Source organism: Canis lupus, chromosome 14 (assembly GCF_003254725.2).
Source record: "Canis lupus dingo isolate Sandy chromosome 14, ASM325472v2, whole genome shotgun sequence".
Classification (NCBI taxonomy): Eukaryota; Metazoa; Chordata; class Mammalia; order Carnivora; family Canidae; genus Canis; species Canis lupus.
The window spans coordinates 37327643-37341264 of record NC_064256.1 but is presented as its reverse complement, the minus strand read 5'-3'; the positions used below and the strand labels follow the sequence as shown (position 1 = coordinate 37341264).

General features: G+C 35.3%; 1 pseudogene; it reads left to right on the top strand.

Annotated features, from left to right (window-relative positions):
* The first annotated feature begins 5394 nt into the window (after window positions 1-5394).
* Window positions 5395-12134, top strand: LOC112670833 (60S ribosomal protein L4-like; annotated as a pseudogene).
* The last annotated feature ends 1488 nt before the right edge of the window (window positions 12135-13622 follow it).

Here is a 13622-nt window from a genome sequence, read left to right as displayed (position 1 = left end):
TGGAGATAAAAAACACATAGAGAATATAGCCAATGGTATATAGCATTGTATGATAACAGATGGTAGCTACACGTCTTGGGAGTTAGCATAACATTATACACTTGTCAAATCACTATGTTGTACACCTGAAACTAATGTGATATTGTGTGTCAACTACACTTCAATTTGAAAAAAAAAATTTTTTAATTTTACTCCATTGTCTCCTTGCATTTGATATTGCTGTTAAGAAATCTAAAGTCAATTTGATTTTTGTTAATTTTTAGGCAAGTTGCTTCCTTTTCTCTAAAAGCTTTAAAATTTTTCTTTAATCTTGAATTTCTTTTTTTAAAGATTTTATTTATTTATTCATGAGAAACACAGAGAGAGAGGCAGAGACACAGGCAGAAGGAGCCAAGGCTCCCCACAGGGAGTCCAATGCGGGACTTGATCTCAGGACCCTGGGATCACGCCCTGACCCAAAGGCAGACACTCAACCACTGAGTCACCCAGGTGTCCTAGAGAGAGAAGGAAGCTCCCCGCCTAATGCAGGACTCTATCACAGGACCCCAGGATCACGACCTGAGCCAAAGGCACACTGAGCCACCCAGGTGCCCTAACCTTGAATTTCTTAAACATTCTATATGTCTAGATGTGGATTTTTCTTTCTTCTGATTGGTAAAAAACATGCCTTTTTGATCTGAGGTAATTTTTTTTTTAATTCTGAGAAATATATTTATACTACATTTATCAATTATTTCCTCCTCTCCATTCTTATTTCTGTTTCTGAAATTTCTATTATTGACACTACCATTTTCATCTTCCATATCTCAAGTTATCCTTCTGGGAATGTGCCTTCTAAGAGTCTTCCTTACACTTATTAATTCATTCTTCAGCTATATCTTCCTTATTAGTTGTTTAGTGTATTGTATTATTCCAACTATTTTTGAGATTTTTTTTATACTTTATGCTTCCAGATACTACTTTTAGGAAGAGGCAGCTTTTAGAAAAAGGCCATGTTCCTTGATTACAACATTTATTTAACTTTCACTTTGTATTTTTATTTATTTTTTTAAGATTTTATTTATTTATTCATGAGAGACACAGAGAGAGGGAGAGGTAGAGACACAGGCAGAGGGAGAAGCAGGCTCCATGTAGGGAGCCCAACATGGGACTCGATCCCGTGTCTCCAGGATCACACCCCAGGCTGCAGGCAGCGCCAAACCACTGTGCCACAGGGGCTGCCCAATCACTTTGTATTTTTAAACATTTTTCAAAACTTGAAAGAATTTTCTTTTGCTTTATATCATCCTAAAATCTCCACAGTAGTTTACATTTGTGAAGCATATTATCAAGCTCTTTCAAAGACATTATCATAATCTCTTCAATAGGCCCAAGAGGTAGATGTTATTTTATCTGAATCTTATAGAAAAGAAAACAGAAACCCAAATAGAAAAAATGACTTGCAAAGTGTAATATTGTCACTTATAATAAGAATTATATACATTTGGTCTTTGTCCCTGTTTCTGTCAGAACTCTGAAACCCTTGAAATTTCAAAAGTGATAAGAACCATAATGGTGTTAGATATCATAACCAAGCTCTTTCAAACACACCACAGTTATATTAACGTAGTGAATTTTAAAAAGCTAGGTGAACCCACCGTGCAGTCCCACAATTAGAACTTTCAATCCCACCTACCCTCACATCCCAGGAGGGAAGAGAAACTAGAGGTTGAACTGATAATCAATGGCCAAAGATTTAATCAATCATACCTAGGGAATAGGTATGGAGAGCTTCTGAGTTGGTAAACATGTGGAGAATAGAGGAGAATAGTCCACTCAGAGAAAGCATGGAAACTCCGTGGCTACATACTTTCCCACATACTTCATCCTATGCATCTCATCCTTGTAGCTGTTCCTGAGTTACATCCTTTTACACTGAACTGGTAATTTATTAAGTGAACTAGTTCCCTGAGTTCTTGAGCCATTCTAGCAAATTAATCAAACCTAAGAAAGGGGACTTGGGAAACTAATTTAGAGTCAGTTGGGCAGATGCACAGGTAACAACCTGGACTTTTGATTGGCATCTAAAGTAGGGGCAGTTTGATGGAACTGAGCCATTAACCTGTGGAATCTGACACTATCTCTAGAAAAACAGTATCAGAAATGAGTTGAATTGTAGGAACACCCCACCACCACCACTGGTATCAGAGAACTGCTTGATAGTGTGGGGGAAAAATATATATCAGAATTGGAATCAAAAGCATACAAAGTAATGGAGCAGTTTGGCCTAAAACCTAATTCCTGTGACCCCCAGTCTAGGGCTAATTCAGATCTGCATCTGAAACACATATTATCTACTAAGAATTTTTTGGTTAGAATTTATTATAATAATTGATAGTCCTTAAATTATTTAAATATTTTTTAAATTATTTTAATTATAACAGTAAATATAATCAGACTACAGAAAATTTAGAAACTTAAGGAAAAAATTACTATTATTCTAACATACAACCTTATTATTTTCCCTTTAAGAGTGTACCATAATGCAGAAACTTCTTGAATATAGTTAGAGAAAATACATTTAGCAAATAAGTATAAGACAATCGTAGGAAAATTACCTTTACCCCCAATTCAAATTCCTATATTCTGATTACTGATACTACCTGTCTTTTTCTGCTCCTGTTTCCTGATCTTTGTATTTTCTCTTTGACAAATTAGACTTGGTCATTACAGTCCCTAATTTCAGATCCTTTCTTGGTTTACACCTAGAAACTGAATATCTTAAATATCTAGACTGTGATGGCAAAAGTACCTGGGCTCATGGGAAAGAATGCCATGATCTACAAAATGATCAACCATGGAGACAGAGGGTAGCATTATAGTTTTTGTTAATCTTGTCCAGGACCTTGATCTTTAAGTTGCTCCTAATTTGGGTAATTTTAATCATTAACTTAATGGTTCAGAATCCAGACTTCTGTTCCACCCTCTAAGTCCAGTTCACCTAACTAACTTAACCCTATCTCCTTTTACCTCCCAGAATAAACTGAAGAAAAAATAAAATAAAACCCCACATGAAATGAAGTGACCTATTTTACTTAAAAAATACTTTCTAAAGCCATTTTTAAAAGGCTTATGCAAACTTTGTAATAATATGGAAAAACTATGATACAATTTTAACCTGAACAAATTATTATACATATAAAACACGAAAATAACAGATTTTTTTAACCTCTGCAGGAAAAATAGAATGGAAAACATTAACATTTTAAAAATTATTTTTTAAGTGGTTGAAATGTGCTATTTTATTTCTGCCTGGTTGTTTTGTTTGTTTGTTTGTTTGTTTTCGAGAGAGAGCGCTCTCAAGCAGGCTCCATGCCCAGCCTGAAGTCCAACACAGACCTTGATCCCAAGACACTGAGATCATGACCCAAGTGGAAATCAAGACACTTAACCAACTAAGCCACCCAGGAGCCCCTTCTATTTCTTTTATTTCTATTCTGCATTTAGTAAGAATAAATAAATATGAAAAATACAACTTTAAGAAGCAATAAAAAGTCTAAAGTATAGTTTAATACCTCTCATTTATTAATTTTTAAAAAGCAATACACAAATAATCAAATTTTCCTTTGTCAACTCAACCAGAATCCTAAAATTGTCAGAAGTTCTACCCAGGAGTTGATTCTCAACTTCTAGACTGTCATATTTCAAAGGTCCCAATTTCTTAATTCCTAGATGCCTGTTGTCTTTTCCATCCCAGCACCTTTGCTGTGTAGGCTTATCTTAATGTAGGTCACTGCTCATTAGTGGACTACAAACACTTCATGCATACAAAACTTATTTTTGTTACAAATAAGAATATAAAGATAAATACTGATAAATGTGTATTAGACTTATAGGTTATGTGAAAGATTAGATACAGAGAAGATACAACTTGTCATAAATTAGCTATAAGACACCTGATGGAGCATTTGGCCAATGCCAAAAAAGAAAATTTTCCTGATTTGCTAGAACATTAAGAACCGAATGCTCTGAGTATGCAGGAGAATATAGTCAAAAGAATCAACAGTCTTAAAACAGTAACAGTGAAGAATACAATAACCATGAAATGTATTTTCTATTTCCCCCAAAAAAATTTTAAGATTTTATTTATTTATTCATGACAGAGCAAGAGAGAGAGGCAGAGACACTAGAAGAGGGAGAAGCAGGCTCCATGCAGGAAGCCCGATGAGGGACTTGATCCTGGGACCCCAGGATCATCCCTTGGGCTGAAGGCAGACGCTCAACCGCTGAGCCAGCCAGGGATCCCCTATTTCCGAAAATTTTTTTAAGAAAAAAAGAGGAAGGTGCCTTGGGTTACTCAGTCGGTTGAGTATCTGCCTTCTGCTCAGGTCGTGATCCCAGGGTCCTGGGATTGAGTACCACATTGGGTTCCTTGCTCCATGGGGAGCCTGCTTCTCCATCTGTTTCTGCCTCCCTCTGTCTGTCTCTCACAAATAAACAAATAAAATCTGAAAGAAAGAAGAAAGAAAGAAAGAAAGAAAGAAAGAAAGAAAGAAAGAAAGAAAGAAAGAAAGAAAGAAAGAAGAAAGAAAGAAAGAAAGAAAGAAGAAAGAAAGAAAGAAAGAAAGAAAGAAAGAAAGAAAGAAAGAAAGAAAGAAAGAAAAGAGAGAGAGAGAGAGAGAGAAAGAAAGAAAGAAAGAAAGAAGAAAGAAAGAAAGAAAGAAAGAAAACATCTATCTTCTAAATCCCTCAAATGGCCTGCTACAATTTCTACTCTTCAAAAATGTATAATGAACACAAAAAGTTTGAGAACATTGAGGTAGGTAACACTTCTTTCTATTCTCTCTACATGTAATGCCTCTGTTCCCTTTCTCTCAAACACTGATAATAAAAAATGAAAGCAAAAACTATTTAGCTTGTGTCTGATTTCCCTACTAAAATTGAGAGACATTTCCCTAAAACTGGTGTGAGAGTTAATAAACTCACTTTAATCTCTTACTCAAATCAGAACTGACAGTTTTGTATTCCGTATTACATTATTTATTTATTCTACATAGATGGTTCCTGGCACTGACTTTGGCCTGAAAAATGAGCTCCAATTACAAACTGTTTCTATTAAAAGAAGTGTATCTCCTAGAGTATTTTGATTAAAAAATTAAACTTGCACAGAAATTAAAATTTATCTTTACATGTATAGTGAATCTTTCTGTCAGCCATTCAAGAAAATCTCTACACATGAAACTAACAAGCTCCTAATTTACCAAAGTAGTGAAATAACATATGGCTTGTTACCTAAACACATTTCATTTCCACACAGAAGTTATACCTCCATTTCACTTTTTAAAAATAAGGGGACATAGATTTCAACTCTCAAGAACATAAGGACAGTAAACGATTCATGCAAAAATAGTGGATATGCACTTCATTTTGGTCTCCAGAATAGAATCTCAGGTAAGTTTGCTGACCCCAAACTTCCTTTTGGAGATATTACTGTAGGATTAATGGCACTTACAAAGCATTTCTTATCTCTCTCTCTCTTTTTTAAGATTTTATTTATTTACTCATGAGAAACGCAGAGAGAGAGGGAGAGGCAGAGACACAGACAGAGGGAGAAGCAGACTCCACGCAGGGAGCCCGACACAAGACTCGATCCCAGGACCCCAGGATCAAGCCCTGGGCTGAAGGCTGCACTAAACTGCTGAGCCACCCAGGCTTCCCTTTCTCTCTTTCTTTTGTAGATATACCTTGTCTCAACAACCATACTGAAGACTTTCTAGAATAAAGACTCCCACCTCTTAGTGTCTTCAGCATCTATCCTGATGCCCCACACATAATTTCAACGATGATAAATGTGATCCTTACCAAGATCTGGGCCTTTCATATCTCACTTTCCTTCCTCCTCTGTAAAAGAAGAATATTAAATATACCTTATAGGGTTGTTATGAAGATTAATATAATGGCAACATAATGCCTAGCATCCACCTCACCTTGTACATTATGAATTGATTGTACATAGGCTTTCATGATAAAACAAAGTAATGTTTCCACACTTCATGAATTTTTAACACAAAAAAGAAGTGAAAATTGAAACCAGTAGATCAAACTAACAACCAAAGTATATTTTAAAATCATATGCTATATTGGGGTTTGAAGGTTTACTTAATTATATTGATGGGGTTCCGGCAGGCAACCCCAGAATGTGCCACTTAGGCATATGGATTATTTGAGCAAAAGGCAATCAAGGCCTAACAGACTCAAGAAGAGCTTTTTACCTCCTCCCTTAACTACCTAAAAAAATCTAGATTTGAGGTCCGTACCAGGAAGAAAGCTATCACCAGAGAGAAACTTTTAATCAGAAAGACTTATCCACATGACATGGCAAACATTTGTTTACCAAACATTTGCTCTTCCCATCTTCCTGTGAAATGTCTTGCTTCCCTTTGGAGCCCCAGATGCCTATCCTTCTCTCTTTAGCCCAGGGTGGCATTTAAGCCTCAATTGTCTAACTGCCTTTGACACTCTCATGCCTCTGTCAAGCTCTCATACATACATACAAAATTAAATTTGCTGTTTAGTTAATCTGTCTTATTTCAATGTAATTATTAGACCAGCCAAAGATTCTAGAAGAAAAGAAGGGGAAAGTTTTCCTCCCCTACAATATTAAAGTTATCAATGGCTACTCTGGCTCAGAGCTTTACTATGAATGTGCTACAGTCATATTAGAACAAACCACATGCTTTCCAACTTCCCAAAAATAAAATGAAATAATTTTGCTAAACTCAGTAATTAATATAAAATCTAATTTAAAATAACCTCTAAGCACTATGAAACAGAAAAAAATGTTATTTAGCAGAGCATAAAACTTATTGTTCAAAGAAAAAGGTGAAAATTCTTAAATTAGCCCAAAAGAAATTATCCACATTTTCCTACTATAGCAAACTGTAATCGCATATTTATCTGCTATGACTGATGCTTATATGGGGACTGAAAAGATATAGTGGAAATAAAATCTGCAGAATCATAAATCAGATTGCAGAAGATGATGCAACTCATGACTCAGGCAAGTACAATAGTGATGATCAAAATTATGCTTGCATTTTTCAATATATATTTATATTATATTATATTTATATTAAACATATATTAATATATTAAGTTAAATATTTATATTAATATAATATTTACTATATTAAACTAATATATTATATGTTAATATAATATTTAATATATTAAACTAATATATATTAATATAATAAAATATATTATATTATATTATATTATATTAAAAATATATTTTTTGTCATAGCAATTGTAATTTGTAGTATCAGCTGATTATCATGAGTGGAGCTAATGTTAGATAAAAATAAATCATGATGTTCAAGTAAAAGCAAATAGATGTTAAAATATTAATCTATATAATATTTTTGGACAGTAATAAAAACATGATGATAATGACCTAAGTCTGTACTTTAGTACAAAGTTCTTCAAGAGGAACGTCTGGGTGACTCAGCAGTTTAGCATCTGCCTTTGGCTCAGGGCATGATCCTAGAGTCCTAGGATCAAGTCCCTCATGGGACTCCCTGCAGGGAACGTGCTTCTCCCTCTACCTGTCTCTGCCTTTGTGTGTATGTGTGTGTCTCTCATGAATAAATAAATAAAAACTTTTTTAAAAGTTGTTCAAAAAATATTTTACATTCTCCAAATATCTGTTGTAAAATTCCCTCAGCAGTTACTAATTTTTCTCTAAACAAACTTGCAATGGTAAAAAAAAAAAAAAAAAAAAAAAGGCATGGAGTGTAGGTTCAGTGAGGAGAAAAGAGGAGAAAGAGGCGAGAGAAGACAAAGGAAGGGAGAGAAGGTATGTAAGACAGGTATGCAATACATACATTACTTACCTTTCAAGGAAATGAAGAACAGTAAAGATCTTCAAAGTTCCAGCTCTCCAGGCTGTATATATAAGGATATGTATATATAGAGATATGTATATATGTATGTATATATGTATATATGTATGTGTATATATATATATATAGAGAGAGAGAGATACATATATATATATAAGGAGATTTATATATATAAGGAGATATATATATAATGACCCTTCCTTGTCAAGTACAATTGGAAGAAAACATGTAAAAGCAGAATACAGTGATAAAACATAAAGCTTGCCAATAATTTAATTCTTGAGCTAAGTAATTTTGTGGTCCTATTTCTCTGAAATATTCTCTTTCTGTAAAAGAAAAATCCTTCTAAAAACAACTGTAACATTTATTCTTGATGAATCTTTTCATCTTACTATCAAAAATTCCAAAACATAACATTAAATTCTTTGAGAAAGACATCTCTACTTACACAAAAATTCTCCCAACACCTTTTATTCTGAATAGCTTCATTTTACTAAAAAAAACTACTATGTTTCATATGTCTTCTTTAAAAAAAAAAAGATTTTAAATTGAAAAATCCTTCCCCCTGGTTATTCCAGTAGACAGTTTAATTTATTTGACTATGCTATTAGAGTCTTGCCTCAATGATTTTATTCTCTGATATGTAGAAACAAATTGATAGTTGGTGACATCTAACATAGCAAAAATTTGATGATTCCTTTAAGGAGAAGAAAAAGAAGAGAGAGTATTTTTGATTAAAAGGGCTTTCAACATAGTTAGGCTCTATTGTCTTTTAAAAATGACAATATTCTTTTTTTGCAATTAAAAATAGAAAAATAGGGATCCCTGGGTGGCTCAGCAGTTGAGCGCCTGCCTTTGGCCCAGGGCATGATCCTGGAGACCAGGGATCGAGTCCCACATCGAGTCCCACATCGGGCTCCCTGCGAGGAGCCTGCTTCTCCTTCTGCCTGTGTCTCTGCTTCTCTCTCTTTGTGTGTCTCTCATGAATAAATAAATAAAATCTTAAAAAAGAAAAAAAAAAAAAGAAAAAGAAAAGAAAAAGAAGGGCACTTGGGTGGCTCGGTGGGTTAAGCATCTGCCTTCGGCTCAGGTCATGATCCCAGAATCCTGGGATCCAACCCTGAGTCAGGCTCCCTGCTCAGTGGGGGGAGCCTGCTTCTCCCTTTCCTGCTCTCCTTGCTTGTGCTTTCTCTCTCTCTCTCTCTCTCTGTCAAATGAATAAATTAAATCTTTAAAAAAAAAAACAGAAAAACATTTCTATCCACGAGCTATTTTTAAACTATGAAGAATATTTAATCTTTTAACCTTTATTAAAAGAAAATAAAAATGGAACAATCACACTTCTTAAAAAATGGATTTATCAATTCCTACAAAACAGCCTTCAGAAAAATGCTTCAAATTATTCTTTATGTGTATTTAACAAATATTCACTGAATGCCTGCCATTGTGCTAGGTATAGTCCCATACCTTATAGAGTTTCTGTTAAAGAGATAAAGATGTAAATCACACTAAAGAAAAATTATAGTTGTGATGAGTTTTCATTGTACAAAAAATACGAACATTTCCATTTCCATAACTAATTTAACCTTCTTAAAATAACCATTTCAAATAGGTGATAATGTAAACATACTTGTAGTATAACCAAAAGTTTTGACCTGGACGCTGTGGAGTCAGAAAGTCAAACTCCAGGTGAAAGAAATTGTGGCAAAGACTTTCTAACCAAGAAAATAAATATATAACCTAAATTACTTTAGATCTTAATGAAAAAGAGATTTACTGTACCCTTACCGAATAAACAAAATAATAATGATTCCATTTGGAAGTTACCTTTGCTAAAAACCTTTCCTCCCAGGATGCTGTGGGTTCAGAGCTACACCTGGTGGCCATACACAAACTTGCAGGAAACTGTTGTAAACAATGGAAATTTAGAAGCTATGCCTCCATTAACCAAAAATAAGCATCTCTCAAGAAACTGTTACGATAACTGAGGGAAATTTTAAATTTTTCATGAAAAATAAAAATATGGTAAAGTATAACAACATGTACTAATATTCTAACAAGGCAGAATTGAAGTGATGATATATGGATACTCACTGGACAATTATTTTAACTTTGCTATATGTTGAGAAATTTTCAAAATAAAATGTCGAAAAAATTAAGGATTTTAAAAAATATCCCATCACCATTATTTTTTAACACAAACGACTTTTTAGGTATTGTTTTAGGTATTGTTCCCTATTGTGAACTTTGTTCACCAACTTGTGCAAAAATGACAGACAGCCCTATGCTGTTAATGAATTAGCCAGTCATCAAACCAGTGCTGAGTCTTGGGGTATTGGCAGAGCTGTGGCTTGAATTCCCAGAGTTCAAGGTAGTACAACTCACTGTTCTGGACAGGGTGCTTTTGGAAATATGTATTGTGGGGGCTGCATGTTTGCACCAACCAAAACCTGGAACCATTAGCACTGCAGAGTGAACACAACACAAGTGATATACCATCAGCTCTACCTTGGCTGCCTCAACCGTACCACCACAGGTCATGTCTAAAAGTCATCACACTGAGGAAGTTCCTGAACTTCCTTTGGTGGTTGAAGATAAAGTTGAAGGCTACAAGAAGAAAAGGGAGGGGGGTGCCTGGGTGGCTCAGTCAGTTGAGCATCCGACTCTTGATTTGGGCTCAAGTCATGATCTTAGGGTCATTGGATCAGGTCCTGTGTCAGGCTCCATGCTCAGTGGGAGTCTACTTGAGATTTTTCTCTCTCTCCTATCCCTCTGCCCCTTCCTCTCACCATATAAGCACTCCCTCTGTCTCTAAAAAAATAAATAAATCAGAAGAAGAAGAAGAAGAAGAAGAAGAAGAAGAAGAAGAAGAAGAAGAAGAAGAAGAGAAGAAGAAGAAGAAGAAGAAGAAGAAGAAGAAGAAGAAGAAGAAGAAGAAGAAGAGGAAGAGGAAGAGGAAGAGGAAGAGGAAGAGGAGGAGGAGGAGGAGGAGGAGGAGGAGGAGGAGGAGGAGGAGGAGGAGGACGACGACGACGACGACGACGACGACGACGACGACGACGACAAAGATCAAGGCTATTTTGTTTCTTAAGAAACTTAAAGCCTGCTAGGCTGAAGCCTTTATTTGTTGGTTCAGGACTCTAGTGTTTTTCCTGCCTCCATCATGGAAGCCCATACAGAAAAAGGGGTCAGAAACTCAAAGTAGTTTGGAATGCTGAGCCCTCTACATGGAAAGCAGCTGTTCTGTAGAGTCCCACAGTCCTGTGATGGACTTTGTAGGAATGAGAAATAAACTTTTGTTAAACCACAAAAAAAAAGGAAGAAGAAAGAAAAGAAAGAAAGAAAGAAAAGAAAGAAAGGAAGGAAGGAAGGAAGGAAGGAAGGAAGGAAGGAAGGAAGGAAGGAAGGAAGGAAGGAAGGAAGGAAGGAAAGAAAGAAAGAAAGAAAGAAAGAAAGAAAGAAAGAAAGAAAGAAAGAAAGAAAGAAAGAAAGAGAGAAAAGAGAAGAGGCTTAAAGCCTGAAATAATATCAAAAAGGTCTATGCCTCTCTGCAAATGAAGGCTGACAAGGGCAAAAAGAGAAACAGACCTCATGTCCAGCAAAGGGGACCCTGCATCATCTGTAATGAGGGTAATAGTACCACCAAGGTCTTCAGAAACATCCCTGGAATCGATCTACTTGATGTAAGCAAACCGAACATTTTGAAACTTGCTCCTGGTGGGCAAGTGGAACATTTCTGAGTTTTGACTGAAAAGACCTTTCTGCAAGTTAGATGACTTATATGGCACTTGGTGTAAGGCTGCGTCCCTCAAGAGTAACTACAACATTCCCATGCACAATATGCTTAATACAGACCTTAATAGAATCTTGAAAAGCCCAGAGATCCAAAGAGCCCTCTGAGTACCATGCAAGAAGTCATCACAGAGTCTTAAAGAAGAATCCACTGAAAAACCAGGCAAAAATATTGAAGCTAAACCCATAAGCAAAGACCATGCACTGGAACACCACTCTTTGCCAAGCCAAGAATCACAAGCTCCAGATGGATAAGGCAGCAGCAGCCTTAGAAGCCAAATCAAATAAAAAGGGGGTTTCAGGCAAGAAATTGTGGGAGTAAAGAAAGGAAAAAAGGCTGTTCATGTTCAGAAGCAGAAGAAATGTTTGGTGGGAGAAAAGGCTGCAGCTACCAAAAAACCAGCAGCTGAGAAGAAGCCTACAGAAAGAAATCCACCACAGAAGAAAAGAACCTGCTGAATAAGCTTTAATTTGTTCTCTCCATAAATGTCAAATTGTTATGGGCAGCTAATTTAGAAAAAAAAAAGGCTTGATCAAAAGCAGGGAGAAACATGAAAAAATAAATATTTTTATTTTTATCTATACACATTCAATTCAGAAAGTAAAATTCCCTTTAAGAAGATGAGAAGGAAAATTTTAAAACATGGCCAGTAAAACTGAGACTTCATTCTCCCAGAGCAGTTTTTAAATGTAGTCCTCCCGAGTAGCTGCATCAGAGATACTTAAGGGCACTTGTTATAAACATAGATCCTCAAGTCCCCATCTCATCTCTGGGTATGGACACTGGGAAACTTTCATTTTTAAAAAAGAAAACTAGATGATTCTCATGCAGATTTAGGTTAAAATTACAAACGAGGAGAAAGATTTTAGGTGAGTCACACACAGTGGGATTATTAAGATGCCGGACAGTCAGGAGACAATCAAATACATTCTGAATGAACACATATATGCATTTTTTTTCTTATAGGATAGCTTTTTTGAGGTATAATTCACACACCACAAAATTCACCCTTTTAAAAAAGCAAATAATTCAGGGGTTTTCATATAACCAGAATTTTGAACCACTATTTAGAGAACATTTCCATCACACCAAAAAAAAAAGACATCCCACATCCATCAGCAGTCATATCTTCTCCCTACCATTCCTTATCTCCAGGAAATCACTAATTTACTTTCTGTCTTGATAAATTTCTTTTTCTGAACATTGCATAATACCCAGATATGAAATGTTCAGATAAATTATACAGTATGCAGTCTTTTGTGACTAACTTCTGACATTACACTTACTGTAATGTCTTTAAGATTCATCCATATTGTGGCATGTATTAGTATTTCATTCCTTTTTATTGCAAGGTAACTTCCACCATATGACACACAACGTTATGTTTATCTTTTCATCAGTAGATGGATATTTGTGTTGTTTCCACTCTTTGGCTATTATATAAATATGCTGCCATGAATGTTCATGTACGAGGTTTTTGTGTGAACGTAAGTTTCGTGACTATTGGGTAATTAGCTAGAGTTACTCACCAGGCTATCAGGTAACCCCATGTGTAATATTTAGGGAAATTGTCAAATTGTTTCTCAAAGCTGTGCCATTATACATTTCCACCAGCATTCAAGTTTCTACCAGTCTTCCCCAACAGTTGTCATCTGACTATTCAATTGTAGCCCTCCTAGTTAGGGATATGAAGTGGAATCTCATTGTAGTTTCATTTGCATTTCTCTAATGACTAATATTGTTGACTATTTTCTCATGTGCTTACTGGTGATTTGTGTATCTTCTTTGGAGAAATGTCTATTCAGAAACTTTGCCCATTGGTTTGTTGTTTATTATTGAGTTATAAGAGTTCTTTATACTAAATACAAGTCCTCTAGCAAACATAGGAATTGAAACTACTTTTCCCATTATGTGGATAGTCTTTTTAATTTCTTAATAGTATATTT